The sequence below is a fragment of the Panulirus ornatus genome, chromosome 31, assembly GCF_036320965.1.
Source record: "Panulirus ornatus isolate Po-2019 chromosome 31, ASM3632096v1, whole genome shotgun sequence".
Lineage (NCBI taxonomy): Eukaryota > Metazoa > Arthropoda > Malacostraca > Decapoda > Palinuridae > Panulirus > Panulirus ornatus.
In genome coordinates, this window is record NC_092254.1 from 11,456,754 (window position 1) to 11,481,597 (window position 24,844).

Here is a 24,844-nt window from a genome sequence, read left to right on the forward strand (position 1 = left end):
ATATATATATTTATAAACATGAGTTTGTGAGGGAGCTCTGATAGATGAGTGTGTCAAATGTCGTTGTGTTTGTCTTTTGGTTTATATTTGTGATCCTTTGTGTTTGGTCATTACCTTCGCCTGCTACATCCACCGGAGGGCAAGCTCACCTCCAGCACACATGTATAATGTATATATATAATTGCGAAGGAAAGGCACTCCTCAGTCACCTTGGTCTCCAACGCATCGCATTGCTAGCAGAATCTCTAGCCCACATTTTCATGTTATTGGTAAACCCCCCAACACGATAAAAACCTCTCCAAGAAATACTGCACCGTTAGACGAAGTAGGCTTTTAGAAAAAAGAAAAAAAAAAAAAGAACGTTGGTGAATAGGTGAACACCACGGTAAGGTAAGGAAAGCAGTGGTTTTGAAAAGATTCTATAGAAGGGGAGGGGGAACATGTATTGACTTGCAGGGCTGGGGAGGGAGGGTGGCCCTGAATGATTGGCTTGAGGAAATGTCTGGAGTCAGCCAAGGCCCCTGGAGTTCCAGCGGTTGGTCGGGTGTTGAAGGATAGTGTGGTGTGAGGAGAAGGGGGTTATATATGTTGATGTCTGGGGTGATGTGTAAGGGTTTTGTGTGGCTGTGTTGTGTAGGAATATATTACATGTTTACCAAATGGCGTCCTAGCTTCGTCTCTTCGATATATATCAACTGACTGTTATATTCCTCTCTTGTGTCTCCCCTGATGATGTGATTATTACACGAAAGTGCACTTGGGAACTTTTCGTGTTTCATTTTTCCCCGTGGACTCATAGGAAAATATATATATATATATATATATATATATATATATATATATATATATATATATATATATATATATATATATATATATATATATATATATCGTGTTATATGTATAGTTGATGAGTAGATATTCATGTTAGTGTATGGAGTGATGTGTGAGGCTGCATGTATAAATGTGCTGAATGAGCTTATATGTTGGTGTGGGGGGTTCATGCCCTTGGCTATGTAAGTGTGTTTAGGGATATGTGTTTAGGGATATGTGTAATAGTCAGGTGTTATATGTAGATGTTATGTAGAGGGTCTCGTGTAGGGTTATATAAGGAGTGTGGGGATGATGTATAGGATTATATGTAGGAATCTGGAGAGATGTGTAGGCTTACATGTAGGCATGAGAGAGAAATTGTGGTCATCAAAGATCAAAACGGACGAAATAGAAACTTAAAGTGTCATATCTCTAAAAAAAAAAAAGATATCCATTTGTGTTACTTTGTCTCTAGTGAGATTTGTTACCGAGTAAGAGGAGAAAGATTAAGACAACGTCACATTTTCTGAGACGCGTTTAAAGAAGAGAGATTAAAAGAAAACGAAATATCGAAAGACAGAAGTTTTTATAACTGATGTGATTACAAAAGACTTGTCGGTTAAACGTTTCAGATAGATTAGTATAAAATCCAGAAGTCGAAGAGTAGAAAAAACGCCGAAGTGTTGGAGAAAACTGGAACATTGAGCGAAAAGAAAACGAAGTGTTTGAGGAGAAACCATCTGAGTGTAAGAAAGAAAGAAGTTGAATTGGGGGAAGAAAATGTTGAGAAGTATGCGAGTGATTGAAGAGGGAACGTATACATGTGGCTCGAGACATGCCAGGCTCGACGGAGGGTATGTGTGTGTGTGTGTGTGTGTGTGTGTGTGTGTGTGTGGTGAGGAGCGTGTACCAAATTGAATGAGCATTTGTGGAGCGTGGAGGTGAGTGAGTGTTGATGGCGAGAACTCCCTTCTTTAGGGGCTCCTACTACGCTCAGGATGATAGATAGGTAGATAGATAGATTGATAGATAGGTAAGTGGGTAGGTAAGTAGGTAGGCGTGCACACACGCCATAGGTCTGATGACATAGATTATATTGTACTTAATACTTAATTAAGTATATGTAGGTGTCGATGGCCACGCTCTTTGATAGCAGAAGTCGTCCACAAATAGAAAAAAGTAAAGACAGACGTGAAATTAGAGGGCCAAAAAATATGACTGTTTATGTCAACAAGGCATCGTGTAATAGACAGGTATCATTGCGTGATAGGCAGGACGGTAAACTGCTTCGTTATTCACACCGATATTACAGGTACTCAAAGAGTTTTCTTAGCCTGATACGTTGGCAGGAGAAGCTGACGTCTTGGCTTTGGGCCCAAGGAGAAACTCAGACGAGGGCTGAGTGCTTGAGGCGAGGAGGGATAGACATCTTGGGTATCAAGGAGAAACTCAGAAGATGGTTGAGTGCTTGAGGTGAGAAGGGATGAAGGTGTGAGTCCATTATTCTCGACCCCTGTTCCGTTTTCTTTCTACCCCTCCTCCCCCGCCAGTAAAGAATGGCCCTCCAAGTCAAAAGCCATTCGTCCCGTGAGTTGTTAAAGACGTTATTTCCCCGAGAAACGTTTGTGTGTTCTCTCGCGATGACAAGAATTAATGTGCCTCGAGAATTGGCTCTCTTGGTTTAACTTAGGCGAGACCTGCTGGAGGTTAGGTTGTTTTAAATCTGTGATGTGGGGAAATGAGTGTAGGTGACACACCCCCCAAGTGGGGTACGATGACCCTTGGTGTTTTTTTTTTTTTTTGGACCTGAACCAGACGGGGTTGCGTCAAAAGCCAAGGACCATCACACACAAGGTGGTTATCGACACTTAAGTTATCCATACTACATTGAAATAACATAAACTTTTCCTGGCATATATACATGAACCAGAAGCACACGTATCAAACAGATATCATTAAGAGAGGAGGATGAACAGCTGGGTTGAGTGTGGGTAATAATATAAACTTTTGCTGGCGTATATACATGAACCAGAAGCACACGTATCAAACAGATATCATTAAGAGAGGAGGATGAACAGCTGTGGGTAATAACATAAACTTTTGCAGGCATTTATATCTAAACCAGATACCCACGTATCAAACAACCATGAGAGAGAGAGGAGGATGAACAGTTGGGTTGACTTTGGGTCGACTGAAGCACCCAGGAGTCGAACCGGACGATTCCATGCCTGAATTCATAGACATGCTTGAATTCACTACACTAACACTCATTTCGCTACTTACGTATCCATCAAATTGTAACAATAGTTTGTCCCACTGACCCAGTAGTTCGTGAGTGGGAGTGCGACTGAACGAGGAGCAAAACGCTTCTCGTTTTCTTTTCTCCGTGATGGTTGGTAAACAAAATGTGGGGAAAATGGGACATCACAGCCGGAGACTCGCGCACTCTTCTCAGAAATGTTTTGTCGTTCGATCTCTGATAAATCCAATAAATTTCCTTTGACACAGGTGTAAACATCGTGGTCCTCTGCTCCGTTTTTTCTAAAGGGATGTTTTCTCTGTGATCCGTTTGCCGTTTTCTATGTGATGTGGAAAAAATGGTATGGTTCCATGTCGTCATTAATGTGAACTGAGGATGAGACTATGAGAAGAAAGTAGAAGGTGGACATTATTTTTTTTTTGTTCATTTTTTCTTTTTTTTCTTTTTTTTTCATTCGAGCGTAAAACATTCAGCTGGATGCACTAAGCCATTTTACACTCGCCTTTCCCAGAAATACTCTTGTTCGACGCAAATAAAAAAAAGAATATATATATATATATATGTATATATATATATATATATATATATATATATATATATATATATATATATATATATATATATATATATATATATATAGTTCCTATGAGTCCACGGGGAAAATGAAACACGAAAAGTTCCCAAGTGCACTTTCGTGTAATAATCACCTCATCAGGGGAGACACAAGAGAGAAATATAACAGTCAGTTGATATACATCGAAGAGACGAAGCTAGGACGCCATTTGGTAAACATGTGACTGTCCAAAACATATATATATATATATATATATATATATATATATATATATATATATATATATATATATATATATATATATATATATATATATATATATGGAGTGTTTCGTATATATAGGGTTACCCCCCCCTACCCTCCACCCCATCTCATCAGCAGCTTGTAATGGAACTGACGCTTTACCTCGACTGACCAAAGGCAGCCTTGATCTTCTGTCATCTCTTGGCTCCTTTTGTCATCACCCTCCTGGTAACGATCCCTCTCCTCTGGAACCATTGGGGTTGATATGAACCCCATTTACCAAGAACTTGGTCCTTAGTGAGGTTCCTCCTCCGCCGCCACCCAACCCCACTCCACACACACACACACACACACACACACACACACACACACACACACACACACACACACACACTTTTTTTTTCAGAACTACCCCGTTTGGTTACCCAGATCCAATACGACCACCATGACTGATAAAGCCAGGTAAACGATACAGGTTCGTGTGAGCCTCTAGTCATTTTATATATACATATATATATCTAGATATGAATAACTTCATATATCCAGAACCAATTTATTTTGAATTGATGCATCATGTCAGGGCAGATACCCAAAAGGATTTGATGATGTACATTTGACTAAATGCTCGAAACTGCTTTTGAAATATGCGTCACACAGACACAGACACACACACACACACACGCATAAACACACGCACACACACACGCACCGACGCACACACACACACACACACACACACACACACACACACACACACACACACACACACACACACCACATATATACATACGTATACATACTTATACATATGCAGCATCTACACACACACACACACACACACACACACACACACACACAACCCTTCCTTTCCCACACAAGTGACATGTAGGAGTTTTGACAACTTGTATTCTAGAGGAGGAAGGAGGGGCAAATTTATGGAATAATTCAAGCCGAGTGAAAAGAGGCTTTGCCCCTGGAACGTATGCTAAAAAGAAGAATCAACAATTTCATTGTTTTCATCCGGAATTCCATTCATGTTTCTAAATCGTTTGTAACACTCGGAGAGAATATGAATTTTTCCTATTTCCCTTTTGATCTCTCGTGCTGTTTCTACCCGGACAATATTGCATAGATCTTTATTTTCCCTTTTTTTTCTTTTCTTAATATCACCATGTTAGGATGTCCACATTAAGAGAAGTGATTAGAACACCATTGACCTAATGATCAAATATTGTCATAGCTGTTCAAGAGTAATTAGTTGAATAGAAAGGCTTCTAAGTTCAAGGGACAGACCTGACCTCCAACTTCCTTCAAGACACTAACTTCTCTCATGTTATCCCCTCAATTTAAGAGAAGTTTATGTTATATCACGTCGATAGCTCCTGGAACAGATAGACGAATAAGAGAAAAAGGTAGGCTCGTGGCATTTCATATCTCTCCTCTACCTTCCCACAGGCGGGATTTAATTCCATCTTCCCAGTTCAATAAGGGTGGGTTAACCGCCCAGACGGAAAGTATTGTCACACTCTGATATTCAGATATTCCTAATCTGTTTAATTTATTGAGATTAGAGGGGTCGGGGTCGGGTGAACTGCCTCTTTGTTTGAGACCACCAGGGAGTGAATCAGACGCATCCAGGCTTTTTGGCGTACTTCACTCGTACGCTGCAGTGTTCATACATCACCGCAAAACACAATTAGTCTCCCACATCAATGCGTAATTGGCTCGAACTCGTCGCTTGAAAACCCGTATGAATATTGGTTACAGCCACGTCAGTACCAGGGGATTAAATCAGTGTCTCTTGATGTACATCGGCAATAGAGGAAGCACGTTGTTGTACGTTTCATTTGTCTTACGTCGTGTTCTGAGCGAGAGAGATGTTTTGATCGCAGTGTCTTTACCTGTCGGACGTCATTTGGCAAAGGACTCGTAGCAGCCAGATGATGTGTCGTCGTTGTATGTACTCGGTCCATATATACTGGTGCAGTATACCAAGTTCCCCTCAGTACCCTGGCGTAGGGAATCATTCCACGTTCCCACACTACCATTAACTGACACTGTATTCCACATTCCCGCGAAGGCATTAGCAATATCGTCAACGTGAAACCATCAAGCTACCTCGGCAACACCTCGGCAGAGGCACCAGTTGCTGTAACGACACTGAAGATGCCACAGGACTCTCTCTCTAACTACCACAGTTCTGCCATAGTTCTACCGTGATCTACCCTTACTACCCCACTGAGATCTATGAGACCACCAGCTGCCAGACTGATAATATCAGCTACACTACATGTGTTGGCACAGCAGTGGCCATACCACTACCAACACAGCTGTTAGAACGCCATCTGCCATCCCGGCTGCTACTATGGCACCGTCCGCCACTAAATCAGTTGATCCTTGGCAACAGCGGGAGATGCACCAGCAGGGGCGGCGAGCATGGGGCTAGTAGATACCTCCAGGGATGAAAATATTGGTGGTAGCGGGTCAGGAGGACGCGTGGTAGCTACAGGAGGATCCTTGAGGGGCAGGACGCGTAGTGCCTACCATTCCCGGTACAGGAGGGTCCATGAGGGGCTCGCCACTCCTGCTGAATGGGAAGGAGGTGAGGAAGGAACTCTCTAACCTGGTGATTATATTATGGTGGAGATGTAGTAGACGTAATCCTCAGGAGACCGTGTGTATCAGCTTTTACTCAGGGGAAGAGAAGTACGACCTCGAATGTAGTTCGTTCTTCCACTAAGGTTAGTTTTGCGCCTCATAGTTATTGCTGCATTAGTGACACATGGAGTAAACCAATATCATCATTTCTCTTTAAGTAGTCTAAACGTAAAATCATGATAGCTTGGTTCGTTTGTGTGGCCTCTAACATCACATAAGGTTCGGTATTTGGCATTTTTTTTTCTGAGACAGACATTCCCTCCCTTGACCTAATCCAGGCAGTTGAAGGATAGATATCGGCTCCTTACACCTGGACGCTGTGATCACTACAATGACACTTTAATGTCTCTATGCTTCTTGGAACGGTCTTTGTAATACGAACTGTTATACGGTCTTTGTGAAAGGTTCGATCTACGTTAACGAACTAGCTATTCTGAGATGGAGCTTCTGAACACCGTATGAGTTACACAGAGCTCACTCAGCGAATAAAGCACCAGCGGGAAGGTCCTCACTGTTGAGCTCCCCTCAATCGCTCACCCGCAGACTGAAGCCCTGTGACTCGAAATCTTCGAACGTGCTAATCTTCGAAGCTGTTTTCGGAGCCATCTGGCCCTCCGCCTGTCTAAACAGAGGGTTCTGTATACGTAGTCTCGACCAGGCGTGTCCCAGGTCCCCCTGTTTCAACTTGTCGAGATACAAGGCTCGGTACGGATTCGATCAGGCGTGTTCCAGCCTCTATCTCTGGCCGTTGAAACAAAGAGCACGGCGCGACTCCCACTAGGCTAGGCATGATGTCCCAGAGTGACTCTTCGCTCGTGTCCACAAGTTAAGCTAATCATAAAAAAAGAAAAAACTGAAGGCAGTTGTAAAGTTATAAGTCTTTCGTTACCAGATATTACGTCAAGAGAAGAGGAAGAGACTTGGGTTTATTCCATCACTACAGCGTATGTAGATTAGCTAACTCTGCTCTTGGGATGTAGGATGTAGTGTTCTTGCCGTCGCCCCTAACGTGATAATGGGAGAAGGTCCCACTGATAGCGAGTGGCGGTCGGGATCCTGAAAGTGAATGTAGCAGAAGGTTGCCTTTGTTAGAATAAGTGAAGTGGAAGCGACACAGTAACTACATATGTACTTGCGCAAGTCGTAAGGAGATTGGATCAGCCGGAAGGGGATTTCCTTCCTTTTTTCTTTTTCCGTTGAAGGTTCCAGTCATGGAGAAAAGTCCTTATCGAGGCTTGTCTTTAACTGGAGACGGGAAAAGGGGGAGGTATGGTCTTTGGTTTTTTGAGGAGGTGGAAAACTTGCTCTTTTAGAAAAGGATCTGGTCATGGCTGCGTAATGGGAGTAGAACAAAACTGAAAGTGAGGAAGGTAGGTGTATGGTGCAGTAGGGAGTAATAGGTCAAGACTAGCCCAGCAGGTTAATGTGAAGAAGGAGGTAAGACCAGAAGTTCCACCAGCACCACAAGACTTCCAACACCACCACAAGACTTCCAACACCACCACAAGAATTCCAACACCATCACAAAAATTCCAACACCTACTACAAGAGTTCCAACGTCACCAAAAGAATTCCAACACCAGAAATCTTGGCATGGAAGGTGGAAGGTTGTTGTTCCATCACTCCACCAGTCCTAAATCAAGAGGGAAGGACTTCCCTAGGTATGACATCCTTAGCTGACCACGTGCCCAGTCTCCTACACTCCTAAGCTGACCAGGTGCCCAGTCCTCCACACCACCTCTCTCTCATCCTTGCAACCTTCACCCCCCACGTCAAATACCTCAATGTATTTACACAATCTCAGTAGCAACGCTTGATTTTACCTCATTTCATTCATGTCATTTCATTCTCTCGTCCCTCACCAGCACCAGAGTCTTCTCCGTCCACCCTCTTTAATATTCTTGGACCAAAAAGGAAACGGTAGCCACAACCTCTCAGGACCAGGACGCCCCTGAACCTGCGAAGGATTCCCTCTGAATATATTTCTGACTTAAAAAGAAAGGAAATATATATATATATATATATATATATATATATATCTTTGTCTTCAGCCTCCTTACTGCCCACCTCCTACAAAACAAGGTACCTTCTCCTTCTTCCATGGAATACTGTTCTTGGGTTACTGGAATTGCATGCCATCCATATCTAAGCAACTCTTAGCAGAATCTCGTATGCGCCAACACTTCAGTTAAAAGAAAAAAACTATTCTTTTCGTAGCTTTCGTTATTTTTTTGTTTTATCTCACCTCTTATCTTTTATCTTTCCTAATTCGTCACAGCTGTCATGTAGCTTGAACATGTGCCAACGCAGTTGCATTTGCCTTTCCCTTGCACTTGCATGTACTTTTAATGATGATGCTGCAGCTAGTGTGAACCACGGTGCACTTTACGCTCTGTACATTGAAATGTTTCCTGTACATTGCTTAAGACCCATACGTACATATTCCTCGTAGATGATGCTATACCAATGTGAAGAGGCGTAATATATATATTCCCTTCTTTCCTTCCACGTAAGTTGAAATTCCCTAAATACGGAACACTTACACGTCTACCATCAGGTCTTGTTTAGAATGTGAGGTGTTGTACATGGCGCTCTTTACGTATAATGTTATGCCATCAGTGTGGCCCTCATGTTATTTGCATCTCATCACCCTGCTTGACTGTGACAGAGAAAAAAAAACAGACGAATGAGAGGTCCAAGATTATTTCCATAACGTCAGTATTTTGGAATGACCCTCGTGAAGTCATATACTAAGAGGAAGTGGTCGCAAAGTAACCTTAACCAGAAGATGGCACACTGAGGTGTTGTATACACATAAACACATTATGGTGATAGCACACTCCTACAGCCCTGCTGAGAAAACTCGTATTACTTTCGTCCCGAGAGAGGAGTGTGCTGTATTGTATGGTAATTTGTGCGGGAGCCAATTTTTCCGTTTGGTGCATTAAAGGTGGCTAACGCTTCCATCCATGGGCTCGTGTGCCTCTCTGTTTGTATGGATGTTTGTGTGTGTGTGTGGTGTGAGTGTGTGTGTGTGAGTGTGTGTGTGTGAGTGTGTGTGTGTGGTGTGAGTGTGTGTGTGTGTGTGTGAGGGTGTGTGAGTGTTTTTCTTTTTAGCTTGTGTGTGTGTGTGTGTCTCTGTGCTCGTGTTTGTGTGTGTGTGTGTAAGTGTTTTTCTTTTTAGTTTGTGTGTGCGTGTCTCTGTGCTCGTGTTTTTATAAGCATGTTATAGTTGTGTGTGTGTGTGTGTGTGTGTGTGTGTGTGTGTGTGTGTGTGTGTGTGTGTGTTCGGCGCTAATGGTACAGAGGAACGGAGACACTGTGTATGATAGCAACCCAACCAACAGTGAACCACTGTCCATATGCTGAGGCAGTGCACAATAATCTAGTGCCTCTGAATCCCTGCACTTCTCCATATTCAAATACCATTTTTTGAGGAAGCTTTTATAGAAAACGTTGCTCGTTCGGAAGAAATAAAAAAAACACTTAATCCGGTTTGGTGTTTGGTGATGTCCTTTTGGCTGGTGTAGAAAGCACACACACACACACACACACACACACACACACACACACACACACACAACTATAACATTCTTATAAAAACTCGAGCACAGAGACACGCGCGCACACACACACACACACACACACACACACACACACACACACACACACACACACACACATACATACATACATACATACATACATACAGAGAGAGAGAGAGAGAGAGAGAGAGAGAGAGAGAGAGAGAGAGAGAGAGAGAGAGAGAGCCTCCACAGTGCAGTGGTCAGCTATGCGACACACCACTATCACGAACCCGGGTTTGAATCCCGGATAGGGCAGCAGTCAGCCGGCTCACAGTCGACCCAGCTGTTCCTCCTCATCCCCTTGTAAGGCTGGTTCTACGAATGGGTACCTGGCGTAAGATTTGGTGTGTGTGTGTGTGTGTGTGTGTGTGTGTGTGTGTGTGTGTGCATAAAGCGAAGAGATGGCTCATCTGAAATAGTGACGGGGGCAACACAAGTGTAAAACTCGCTCCATTTGTATCTTTGGCACACTCATCACCAGCGTCCATAGCGCCTAAATAGACTTTTTTTTATGATAATAGGAGCAGCTCAGAGGGGGGGGGGGGAAACCTGTATAACACTTTCTTGCTCCGCATTGTGTCTGATGACACAGCGTTACCAGCTAAGTGCCGTAAAGAACGATCTTGGCAAGTCACCAGAGGAGCTTTCACCTTTATCGCCTGGTGACACTGATCGTGGCTGAATCGAAACGTCTTCATGGCAACGTTGGTCTTACGTGGGATAAACGTTGTGGTGGTGACTCTGACCTCGTCTGCAACAAACGTTGTGGGACTTTGAATGATCTTATCTGAAAGAAACGTTGCGACCTTATCACTGACCTTATCTGCAACAAACGTTATGATCATATCACAGATCTGCAACAAACGTTGTAGTTATAACACTGATCTGGAACAAACGTTGTGATCATATCACAGATCTGCAACAAACGTTATGATCATATCACAGATCTGCAACAAACGTTATGATCATATCACAGATCTGGAACAAACGTTGTAGTTATAACACAGATCTGGAACAAACGTTATGATCATATGACAGATCTGGAACAAACGTTGCGATCATATCACAGATCTGGAACAAACGTTGTGATCATATCACAGATCTGCAACAAACGTTTTGATCATATCACAGATCTGCAACAAACGTTGTAGTTCTAACACGGACCACATCTGGAAGCAAACGTTGTGATGGTAACGTTTTCTTCCCCTCTAGAACTAACACCTTAGTCAAATATCCCCTGCAGACATCCGAGCCTCATACAGAGCAACGCAAGGTAAACTGAACCTTGGGTCTCCCCCGGTGCTGTCTTGGGGATAAGATGGAAGTGAATGTAAAAAGTTATTGCATGATTGTGGGCCCCCCACCCCCCCCCAAATAACCCCCCAAACGAGCAGAGAACTGTAACTGTTTCCCGTCGAACGCTCTGGTGTTAGATGGAATTTGGTTTACAGCTGCTCGGAAGACATGAGTATGACGGTACACCATGACCTCTGACCTGACCTTTGAAAGGTCAGGTCAATGGTTTTTTAGGCCATCATGCACAAAGGGTTGTACCGTCTTGGCTAAGAGGTTCAGTCGGAACTCGTGTGTGTGTGTGTGTGTGTGTTATATAGTATATATATATATATATATATATATATATATATATATATATATATATATATATATATATATATATATATATATATGTATATATTCCTTGGAGTCCACGGGAAAACGAAACACGATAAGTTTCCAAGTGCACTTTCGTGTAATAATCACATCATCAGGGGATATATATATATATATATATATATATATATATATATATATATATATATATATATATATATATATACATACACGTCAGAAGCACATTTAGAAAACAGATTGTGGTTGCTTCCATTCACATGCTGGAGGGCTTGGTGTGATTTCTCAGGAGCCACTTGTCTTGTATCGACCAAAAGCCTCTGTGGATGACCATCCTCACAGCTCGCTGACTCATTTTTATGCTTTCATGAAATCATCTTTGAGTTGTGATTTGAAACACCATCTTTAAGAGATGCTACATTTTGGTCTGTTCCCAAATATTCTTGCTTTTTTGTATTTATTCTCTCTCTCTCTCTCTCTCTCTCTCTCTCTCTCTCTCTCTCTCTCTCTCTCTCTCTCTCTCTCTCTCTCTCTCTCTCTCTCTCTCTCGTGCCAAACGTTAGATAAGGCATTTGGTAATCTCACTGGTGCTCTTGTAGAGATTCTTTGCTTTAAGATATGCAGCTGGATGCTCGTAAATAGTTTCGTAGACCTTTCTTATAAGTTATATATATATATATATATATATATATATATATATATATATATATATATATATATATATATATATATATATATATATATATATGTGTGTGTGTGTGTGTACAAAGGCTATAATCATCTTGTAAAAAAGCGATAATTTCTCTGAAATGCGTACGTAGTACGTGTGTGTGTGTGTGTGTGTGTGTGTGTGTGTGCTGAATCAGCATCGCACAAGAAGCCATATTCATAGCGACCCAAGCCCTTAGCTTCATCACTGTACGGTATATTTGGGAGAAGATCAGTAATTGTCAAAACCAATCCTTATTTCCAGGTTGCAGAAAAGCTCTTATCTCACAATTAAATGCACAATTTTCAGCTTATTAGGGAAAAAAAAAACCCCATCGACAAAGGAAAGGCATTTTGCATAATACAGTGCCTTCGAAGCCCTTCTGTAATAGTGGCCGACATGTTCCTCTCTATTGCCAACACCTGCAATGGGATCAGAGAGGATTACCCTGGTGTCTGATCTCATTAACTGTTCGTGGAGGATTCGGGAGTGGCTTGTCTCACCGGCTCCGCATACATTGCGACCTCCCTGCGAACTGATATCGGCCAATTCACGTCAAGTGAATAACGTAAACTTTGCTTCCCACTTCCTCCTCTGGTCATTTACGAAGTGTGTGTGTGTGTGTGTGTGTGTGTGTGTGTGTGTGACGCACCGAACAGTAAATGATTAATAGGACAGACTTAAAGCTCATGTTGATCATTGTTGATCATTTTGCGCCCAGAAAGCGTTTCACTTCGTTTCTCAGAAGGGAAAGTAGCATCTACTTGGGCGACTGGTATTGTACAGACGTCTTTACTTTAGCGCTGGGGGAAAATCTTTGAGGTCTATATCCTTAAGTGAGCGCCTCGATCTCATGTTAAGAAAGATCCGGTGCTCTCGATAGATAGTTGCTTCTTAAGTGAGCGCCTCGATCTCAGGAAAGATCCGGGGCTCTCGATAGATAGTTGCTTCTTAAGTGAGCGCCTCAATCTCATGTTAGGAAAGATCCGGGGCTCTCGATAGATAGTTGCTGCTTAAGTGAGCGCCTCAATCTCGTGTTAAGAAAGATCCGGGGCTCTCGATAGATAGTTGCTTCTTAAGTGAGCGCCTCAGTCTAGCGCTATGAAGAAACAGGATTGGCAGTCAAGGGTAATGGCATCAGAAATGAATTGACAAGAAAGGGAAATAAGGAAGGAAAGATAAACAAATGACGTAAATGGTGATAATGAAAAAAAAAAATATGTGGGGCTGAGGAAAACGCTAGCACAGAGGACTGAAGAAAAAAGATTATGTAAAGATAAACTGAACGAATTACGACAAAGGTAGAAACGTTAAAGGGAGTAAATTTGGGAGAAAATGAAAGAAAGAAAACGGGTGGAGGATGTAAACAGTGAGTGGAGACGGAGGGAGTTTCCGGAACACGTTCTGTCTGGCTCGTAATTAACGTGCCTAATTCCCTCGGTATAGACAATTACAATTGTTCCCATTTTCCAGCTCGACCTTTCGGAGAATAGTAAGGAACCTAGTGACCAGCTCCGTCCAACCGGGGTTAAAAGTTTTGGTCCAAGTTGTGGCTTAAATTTCTCGTCATACATTGCAAATATAAGTTTACGTTGATCATTGTTTGCACAGATGCACCGTTGGAAAATTGAGATGTCGAAGTATGGTTGATAGCGAAGAAGAAAAGAGAGGAGTATGGGTGGTATATACAGGGAAGGAGTGAAAATGATTGGGAGATGTACAAGAGATAGTGGTAGAAGTGGACTGAAAAAAGAAAAAAAAAAATATTCTAACGTGATCATTAGGTAATAAACGGATTCTTTGATAAGATACGAGTTTGATATCAAATTCTTTTAAATTGAAATGGTTTTTACAGTGGATAACATATTTTTTTAGTTTCCTGTAATATAAATCCTCGTCCTTCAAAATACGATATAGCTGTTAATATTCTCGTACAAACTAAAGTTATTTTTCAGTTTCAATTTCTCATATTTTGCTTTTGTTTGCACGACTATTATAGAATGTACAATTTAAGATCACCTCGTTTATCAATTTTTCCCAGTAAAAAAAGATCTATTTTTCTTTTTGTTGGGCCGAAAGAAATGATTTTGAGTAAAGAATCAGACCTCCAATTTTGAAGTTGAAATAAGTTTGAATGAATGTTATTGGGGGGGAATCCGAAATCAAGGCATTGGCCCTGATGAATAATGCATTTTTAGAGTTTTGTTGTAATCTGTTTGTTTTCTCTACTTCGTGGCAAAAACATTGGAGATTTATTTCTCCGAAATCTTGATGATTGAGACAAGTTATGTAAATGCTGCATGACTGGGTGGTTAGTTGGTTTGTTGTTAGGCTTTAGGCCCAGTGTTATTAAGGCTGTTATCGTCAAGTAACATCTATTTAACAGGAAACTGTTTAACAACTTTCTCCAGCCGTTACGGATAATTCGATGAACCCGTGGACCCTCCATGGTACATGACTGCACACCTCTGTGCATTGATAACATCTAATCTTGATATATATATATATGTATATATATATATATATATATATATATATATATATATATATATATATATATATATATATATATATATATATATATATATGCTCCATTCGGGTAGTCACTTGTGTGCAAAATGGCGTCCTAGCTACGCCTCTTCGTTGTATATCAGCTGAGTTTTATATTTCTCTCTTGTGTCTTCCTCTGATGATGTGATTATTACACGAAAGTGCACTTGGGAACTTATCGTGTTTCATTTCCCCATGGACTCTTAGGAATATATATATATATATATATATATATATATATATATAGAGAGAGAGAGAGAGAGAGAGAGAGAGAGAGAGAGAGAGAGAGAGAGAGAGAGAGAGAGAGAGAGAGAGGGAGTGTTTCTCTCTCCATTTTCACATTTACCTCATCCGAATTGTATCATTTTTTTTCAGTTATTGCAGTGTTACAGAAACTTACGTTTGAAATGAATGTTATAAAAGACTGGAAACGTTTCTGATCTTTATAACTCCATATGTTTTGTAAATTAAACGTTTTTCATTGTTTCAGCGGATAGTCGAACTGGGGTGTTTTTTAGGCATTTTTGTTGTTTTTTTGTTTGTTTCGAGTAAAGACAGTTTTTATGTGTATGTGTATCTGGCATGTTTGTAGTGCAAATTATGTACTTCACTTGGTGTTGTTCAGTCATGGCCTCATGGATGATTGTACTAGCTAGTTTACGGGCCTCATGGATGATTGGTACTAGCTAGTTAACTGGCCTCATGGATGATTGTACTAGCTAGTTAACTGGCCTCATGGATGATTGGCACTAGCTAGTTAACTGGCCTCATGGATGATTGTACTAGCTAGTTAACGGGCCTCATGGGTGATGGTACTAGCTAGTTAACTGGCCTCATGAATGATTGTACTAGCTAGTTAACTGGCCTCATGGGTGATGGTACTAGCTAGTTAACTGGCCTCATGGATGATTGTACTAGCTAGTTAACTGGCCTCATGGATGATTGTACTAGCTAGTTAAGTGGCCTCATGAATGATTGTACTAGCTAGTTAACTGGCCTCATGGATGATGGCACTAGCTAGTTAACGGGCCTCATGGATGATTGTACTAGCTAGTTAACTGGCCTCATGGATGATTGTACCAGCTAGTTAACTGGCCTCATGGATGATTGTACTAGCTAGTTAACTGGCCTCATGGATGATTGTACTAGCTAGTTAAAGGGCCTCACGGATGATTGTAACTATTAGCTGCCAGATCTCATGCTAGAATACCACTCTCGAGTGGCCAGACCACGAGACGAAGAAACGCCGGTGACCTGACCTGACCTCACCTCACCTCACCCTGTGGGATGTAGCACTGGCACACACCGATGGGGGCGAAGGAGGCTATAACGTGTGGCGGCGCGCCCGCCCGCTCGCTCGCTCGCTCACCCCCCTGATTGGGCCTCCCAGTACCATGGTGTTCATTTTGGCTTCCTGCCATACCTTCCTTCCTGGGTAGTACACCCGATTGTTTACCCTGGAACCTTCTCCTCTTCCAGGTACTTCCTCCCCGATGGCTGAAGTTTATATGCACGTTCCTCTCCGTTGGCCTAACCTTCACATGACGGTATGGGACCGCATCACGCTCGAATATAGAATGGAAATACTAGGAAAAGTAGAGGGGAAATACTAGGAAAAGTAGAGGGGAAATACTAGGAAAAGTAGAGGGGAAATACTAGGAAAAGTAGAGGGGAAATACTAGGAAAAGTAGAGGGGAAATACTAGGAAAAGTAGAGGGGAAATACTAGGAAAAGTAGAGGGGAAATACTAGGAAAAGTAGAGGGGAAATACTAGGAAAAGTAGAGGGGAAATACTACGAAAAGTAGAGGGGAAATACTACGAAAAGTAGAGGGGAAAAGAAGAGATATATATATATGATGGATCCTGGAAAAGAAATAAAGGGATATTTTCTTGAGCATCTGTAGAGTAAAAAAAAGAAATATGGTTTTTACATACTCTGCGTTGGCGCTGACAATGTATGATAATTCCAGGAGTAACTTGCCACGTAACATATCGTTCCTTCCTTTCCTTAAAAGAGGTGATATATTCCTTCCGTATAACCATTTGTGGCGGGAAACTAATCCTCTTGGCAGCTGCGCCAGTTGCCACAGACGGGCTGGTGGCAGGTGCCATGTTTCCCAGCCAGTGTTTGTAGGTGACTGTTTCCCCAGTATGTGTCTGTCTGTTTCCCATTGCGTGTCTGTGAATGTCTGTTTCCCAGTGTGTGTCTGTAGCTGTCTGTTTCCCAGTGGGTGTCTGTGTCTGTCTGTTTCCCAGTGTGTGTGTGTGTGTGTGTGTGTCTGTAGCTGTCTGTTTCCCACTGTATGTTTGTAGCTGTCTGTTTCCCCAGTATGTGTCTGTCTGTTTCCTAGTGTGTGTCTGTAGCTGTCTGTTTCCCACTGTGTGTCTGTAGCTGTCTGTTTCCCATTGTGTGTCTGTAGCTGTCTGTTTCCCACTGTGTGTCTGTAGCTGTCTGTTTCCCTGTGTGTGTCTGTGAATGTTTGTTTCCCAGTGTGTCTATAGCTGTCTGTTTCCCAGTGCGTGTCTGTGAATGTCTGTTTTCCATTGTGTGTCTGTAGCTGTCTGTTACCTACTATATGTCTGTAGCTGTCTGTTTCCCAGTGTGTGTGTCTGTGTCTGTCCGAAGGTGTCTCAAGTGTGAGTCTGTAAATGTGTGTGTGTGTGTGTGTGTTGTGTGTGTGTGTGTCTGTTTGTTTCTTGTGTGTGTCTGTAATTGCCTCTGCTTCCCAGAGGTCGACATTGCTTGAAGAGGGTTGGGCTGGAATCTCCACCACACACACACACACACACACACACACACACACACACGCACCTATTCCTGTGGCAGTGAACACAAGAGCACGTCACTTGTGATCAGTGTAATAACCCGAGGTACCCAGTGTGGTTGGATCAAGTGCTTTTGAGACGACAGTGTGTCGCTGGGTTTCTTATGTCGTCAGGAGGGTGTGGTGAGATGAGTGGTTATGTGACCCTCACGGTATCCTGTTTGTGGTATGTGTGGTACATTGCGGTCTTCAGTAAATCGTGGTCCCTGGTGCTGTGTGGTATATGTTATAAAGTATGGTGGAGGAACCTCTGTATGTGTGTGTGTGTGTGTGTGTGTGTGTGTGTGTGTGTGTGTTTATGTGTGGTTTGTTGTGATAGATTGTATGGTGTTGTGTGTGGCTTTATGTATGATTAGATTTGGTGCGTTGGTACGTGGCGTGCTGTGAGCCTATGTGTGTTATATGTAGCAGTCAGTATGACGGAGCAAAATATGAGGTGGTGTGTGGTGGTATGTGTGGTGGTCATGGTCTGTGTATTAATACTCACTGTTGTAATGAGTCCTGTGTGTGTGTGTGTCGGTGTGTGTGTGTGTGTGTGTGTGTGTGTGTGTGTGTCGGTGTTGTATAGTATGGTCCACTGAGCCGTGTATGTATTTACTCATAGCGCATTCATCATCGTTAAAAAGTTCGCTGTCATTTCAATAATTGGGAAGGGAGAACTCTAAACGAGACGTGATAGACAGTTCCAATAGCGTAGTAGCCCCGGGGTACAAGACCCCACTAACAACATGCAATCATTCACAGTTCGCTATAGACTGCAGTAAAAACTATTATTTTGTTTTCAGTCATTTCGGGAGGGTGTAAGCGGTAGTGAAGGATTGGTGTGAGGTAAGCGATATCACAGCTAGATGTACCACACCTGCATTGACATTTTGTCTTTTTCGTCTTTTACATAAACGGATTTGACCTCTGCGAGGGAGGGGAGAAGGGGAATGGGAAGGAGAAGAGGTGAGCAGAGGCGTCAAGAAGACACGAAAAGAAGACACGAACGACGAACTCCCTCGTTCGTGCCACGTAGCCCGTGTTAAATATGCAAATCATGCCCTCCCCCCCCACACACACACACCCTCCCTCCCCTTGCATGATTAATGACAATGTATTCCTATTGTGAAAAGAGAATTTCAAATTGGATATCAGGGCTTCCTTCGTTTATATTTTCATCTTTTTTTTTTTTTTCGTCTTTTTCGAACTGGACAGTTTTTTGACAAATGAAAAGTCTGATGTAAGCGAACACATCACGAGATTGAAATGTACCAAGTGTGTTCCCTTATGGCCATCCGCTGCCTCCCAACGCGTGTCCCGCCAGATAGACTTTGAAACACGTCCTCGACCAACACTCAGCTCTTCATTGCCCTCCGGCCAGACGCACGTCACAAACATGATCTCACACGAAGGGAAATACTTCATCATGGCGAAGATCTTCATCGTTAGTAAACTGGAGTTTATTTCCCAGTATCATTTTTTTTCTAGGGGGTTATATGATCACACAGGAACCGCATTCGTTTACATATGGTTGTTATTCTCATGGAATCTTACTGAAAGGTGTTATGTGATCAGGTTAACGATAGCTTGTTTCTTAGTGTGATCCAGCAACAATATGTTATAAGGAATAATGTTTGATTATGTGTGTGTGTGTGTGTGTGTGTGTGTGTGTGTGTGTGTGTGTGTGCGCGTGTGTGTGTGCGCGTGTGCATGTATGTGTGTGGGTGTGTTTGTCTGTGTGTGTGTTTGTGTGTGTGTGTGTGTGTGTGTGCGTGTGTATGTATATGTGTGTGTGTGTGTGTGTGTGTGCGCGTGTGTATGTATATGTGTGTGGGTGTGTTTGTCTGTGTGTGTGTGTGTGTGTGTGTGTGTGTGTGTGTATGTGTGTGTGTGTGTGTGTGTGTGTGTGTAGCAAACAGGTAGGGACGTCAATGAAAATCATCATCGTCATTTCAAAAAGTTTCGAGTAAATGCACAGCTTCGCCCTTACTAAAGTGGCTTTTCACTCGCGGCACAAGCACAAATTGGCACGGAATCCAGCAACCCATTTATCCAGCAACCCATTTATCCAGCAACCCATTTATCCAGCAACCCATTTATCACCTATTTACAACTACCACAGGACCAATTTCTGTGAAAGAGTCCTTGCGTTAACCCAAGACCTTTATAGGATTTACTTGTATAGCCTAAGGCTGCGCTGCTTCCAGTAGCTGGAAAATGCAGACTCCTTTGAAGTGAGAAGTTCCATGACGAAACTGCTGTAGTCCCAATGATTCAACCTCGCCAAAAGTGACTTTTCACTCTCTGTGTAACCACGTCCAGGCATATATATATATATATATATATATATATATATATATATATATATATATATATATATATATATATATTATCCCTGGGGATAGGGGAGAAAGGATACTTCCCACGTATTCCCTGCGTGTCGTAGAAGGCGACTAAAAGGGAAGGGAGCGGGGGGCTGGAAATCCTCCCCTCTCGATTTTTTTTTAATTTTCCAAAAGAAGGAACAGAGAAGGGGGCCAGGTGAGGATATTCCCTCAGAGGCCCAGTCCTCTGTTCTTAACGCTACCTTGCTAACGCGGGAAATGGCGAATAGTTTGAAAGAAAGAAAAAAAAGATATATATACATATATATATATATATATATATATATATATATATATATATATATATATATATATATATATATATATACACATATGGAAATATATTAATCTTTGTCAACATGGTAACACTGCTGTGGGAGAAAATTCTACCCACATAACCCGTTGTAACCTTTATTTTCCCCTTACCAGTATTGCCAAGGCCAACGTTGCTTATAATTCTAAACATGAAAAGTATTACTTCACAGCTTCGTCCAGCAACAGTTTTACTTGCCACTTGGGATTTCCTGCTGTCTTGTTCCTGAATTACTTTTATGAAAATTAGTTTCTATTTTTTTTTTCTTTTTCACCATTCTCACTCTGTAATGCAGATTTTTAGCTTGGCAATTTGCGCACAAAAGCCTTGAATTTGACGTAAAACCTGGTATCTTAGAGTGCAATTTTTACGTCACAGGAGGAAAATGCAAAAGAGGTTTTGTGTGTGGCTTTACGGTGGTAGATGTGTGTGGTTCTGTCGCTGTGGGTTTTTTTGGTGTGGCAGTCAGTGATGTTCGGCAAAGACTTGTGTATAGTATATTTGCAGAAACATATGTGTGATCAGGTTTGCTGTAAACAGTCAGTGTGGCCCAACAGCAGGGGTAATAGTAGTAGTAGTAGTGGTAGTAGAAGTAGTAGTAGTGGTAGTAGAAGTAGTAGTAGTAGTAGTAGATGTGATCTAAAAGTTTTTTTTAGGGTGATTTCTGTGGCGTTAATCGAGGGGAAAGAATGCGAAGCGAAGATCAGATACGACGAAGGATGAGATAGAGAGAGAGATAAACATGGTGACAGGATTTTCGGGACTGAAGACTTAAATGGAAAGAGGCGTGCGTAGTAGGTTGGCGAGAGGTTTTGGCGAGCCTGAGATTGACGGAGAGTGATGAAGGCAAGACAGAGAGACAGAGGCAGGGCAGGATATTGGGAATGTAATTAGAGACGGAGGACGAGGAGTGTGTGTGTGTGTGTGTGTGTGTGTGTGTGTGTGTGTGTGTGTGATGGGAAGACAGCAGTGTGGAGAGTGGTGCCAGGAGGGGGAGTGTGGTGAGGTGGAGGGCCGTGGTGCTCATGAGCGACGGGCAAGGTAGTGTGGAGAAGGGTTTGGGAATGTGGTTGAGTTCAAGTACTTTGTCCAGCCGAGTGGAAGACCTGTGTGTGTGTGTGTGTGTGTGTGTGGCGGGGAAACACCTTTAACTGTGTCTGTCCGGAAGGCGAGATGTGTGTGAGGTGGAAAGAGCAATGGCAGTGAATATGTCTTAATGTGTATATTCTAACGTCGATAAAGAACGAACGAGAAGAGTGATGGAGAGCATAATATTATTTTGGGAATATTATTATGATTTTATGTCCTCGTACCATGGACAGACTCCGATAGAAAGGTAAGGAACTACTGCTAGCGAAATATAGTGTGTTTTGATATTCTGCCACGATATGGAAAGGGCCAAGAAAAAGTTGTAAATGAGTGTGTCTGTCTGTCTGTGTGTGTATGTATGTACGTGGGCAAGATTTGCGCATTGGCGCAAGGTCTTCTGAACGAGAAACTCATAACTTATTATCTTAATCATTATTATTATCATCATTATTATTATCAGTAGTAGTAGTATCATTATTGTTGTTTTTGTTTTATTTTATATATTCATTATATCATACTTAACCGTCGTCTCCCGCGTTAGAGAGGTAGCGCAAGGAAACAGACGAGGAATGGGCCAACCCACCCACATACACATGTATATACATACATATACATTTTGACATATACATACATATACATTTTGACATATACATACATATACATACACAGCCATATACATATATGTACACATGTACTTATCCATACTTGCTGCTTTCATCCATTCCCGTCGCCACACCCCGCCACACACGAAATAGCATCCACCCCACTCCCTCCAGCGAGGTAGCGCCAGGAACAGACAAAAAAGGCCACGTTCGTTCACACTCAGTCTCTAGCTGCCATGTATAATGCACCGAAACCACAGCTCCCTTTCCACATCCAGGCCCCACGTATTCCATGGTTTACCCCAGACGCTTCACATGCCTTGGTTCGATCCATTTTGTTGTTGTTACCTATGACACACGCACTGTAGCATAGCAAAACACCCTCACGGCTCAGTACAGCGAACCGTCCTCACGGTTCAGTATAGCAAACACCCTCACGGCCCAGTGCAGCAAACCACCCGCACATTTCAGTACAGCAAACCACACCTCACCCTTCACTAGAGCGAGCTGCCCCCTCACACTTCAGAACAGCAAATCACCCTCACACTGCAGAAAACCTACACCACACATCACCACAACTGCCATCTGATTCTCCATTTTGCTCTCTCTTTCCCTGCAACCCGTTTTTTCTTCTTCCCCTTAACCGATTATCCAATCAAAAAGAGAGCGCGTGATAGGTTGGTGGCGAAGGTGAGGTGGGCAATGAAGTATAGAAGTGTCTAGAGGGAGAGACTACCATGATGGAGGAGTGGGCAGAAAAAAAAAAGACTGAAGATTGTGGGCAGAGTGATGGAGGATAGAAAGATCGAGCGATGGAGATTTCGGTGGCGGATATCGGGGGCTAGAGACTAGCACGATGGAACGATGAAGAGAATTAAAAAGGATAGCAGGAGTTAAAGACCAAGTATGATGAGATGTGATGGAAGATAGCGAAGGATCAGGGACCAGGAATGATGAGGGAGTACTGGATGGTGTAATATACGATAGCATGAGTCAAGAGGTAGACACAAGCTTGATGGAGTAGTGAGGGGGGGAGTGATGAAGGATAGACACTGTAGACTGGAGATGGAGACGAATGTGAAGGAGGAAGGGTGGCAAGGTGCTGGATATATGTATATATATGACCCCACACATTATTAGGAAGAGGGAGTGTGTCGTCATTCAGCAGCACTCATTAAAACCCCCCACGACAAGGTCTCTCAACCTACCTTCCTGTTTTCCACATGTTTTTTTATTTTAATATCCTCTCTCTCTCTCGTCGGCGTGGTAAGATCACCATCACCTCTGACACGTTCCTGGATGGCTTTTCTTTTAATGGCTCTTCATCCACTTTGATCACATGGCTTCTTATGTTGTTTGTGTGGGAAGTTTTCTCAAATCACTGGGACTCATATGGTGGGGGGGAGTTCATCTCGCACGGAAGATGAAGTGGGATGATTAATCAGAGATAAATATTACCTAGTTACCACGTTGGATTAAAAGGTTAGTGTCGTAGTGTCCTGGCACCTTTGTAGATGTAGGTGAACTGGTAGACGGGACACACACACACACACACACACACAAGCTGTGAGGAAAATTCATGGTTTCCTTAAGTAGAGTGAGGCTACACCAGCCATATATGCAGGTACCGCTGGCCCATCCTCATGTTGTCTCCACAGTATTGACACACACACACACACACACACACACACACACACACACACACACACACACACACACACACACACACACACACACACTACGAAAATTCTTCCTTTAAGTGCTTTTAGTGATGGAAGTTGTAGATTTTTGTAGATGATGCCCGTCTTTTCTTTTCTTTTTTTTTTTTCGTTATTTTTTCGTTACACGTAGTGAAGAATTAAGTTAAAGGTGAACGATTACATTTATTTTAAGGAAAATGAATGGTATGGAGTCCAATCTAAACCAATCTGAGTCTCAGTCTGTGTGTGTGTGTGTGTGTGTGTGTGTGTATGTGTGTGTGTGTGTGTGTGTGTGTGTGTGTGTGTGTGTGTGTGTGATCTTATTCAGTTTCGTATCGTTAACACCAAGACTGGAGCAACTCACTCCTGCGTTTCTGATTACAGTCTATAAACACTTTAGCCCAGTGACTCTTGAAATTGTGAAGCTGTTAAGAAAAGTTATCTCATAACAATGAAGATCCTAATTCCCCAAGTTATCAGAACGTGTAACAAACTACCATTTTATCTGAAGAATCATTAGTCTTGTCTGTGTATCATTAACTTCAAACCTGACAGCATTTTTATCCTCCCCCAGTCCCCAAGACGCCTTTTATCCACACGCTCTGATGGTCAGTCTTGGAATAACGCTCACAACATTTTTTTTTTTCCACCACACATCCTGCACGTTGGTCCTCCGGCTGACACAGGAATGCGGTCGTGCCTTTCTCAACTGCCACTGTAGAGTGGCATATGGAACGTGATGGAGGTGGAGAAACCCCACAGAGACAGGCGATAAAGGAAAGGGAAATGTGAGAGAGGAAAGAAGAAAATCCTAGAATGGTGGAGACATCCAGACACACAAGAGGGAACTGACGGGATGGAATTTATTATCGATTTCAGAATCCGAAGCATAAATGGAAAGTGGATTGACCATTTGGTGCATTGA

General features: G+C 42.4%; 1 protein-coding gene across 9 annotated transcripts in view; it reads left to right on the forward strand.

Annotated features, from left to right (window-relative positions):
• The window catches only part of LOC139758810 (putative neural-cadherin 2), an 831,293-nt gene that overhangs the window by 631,760 nt on the left and 174,689 nt on the right, over positions 1–24,844 (forward strand). The window lies entirely within an intron of this gene.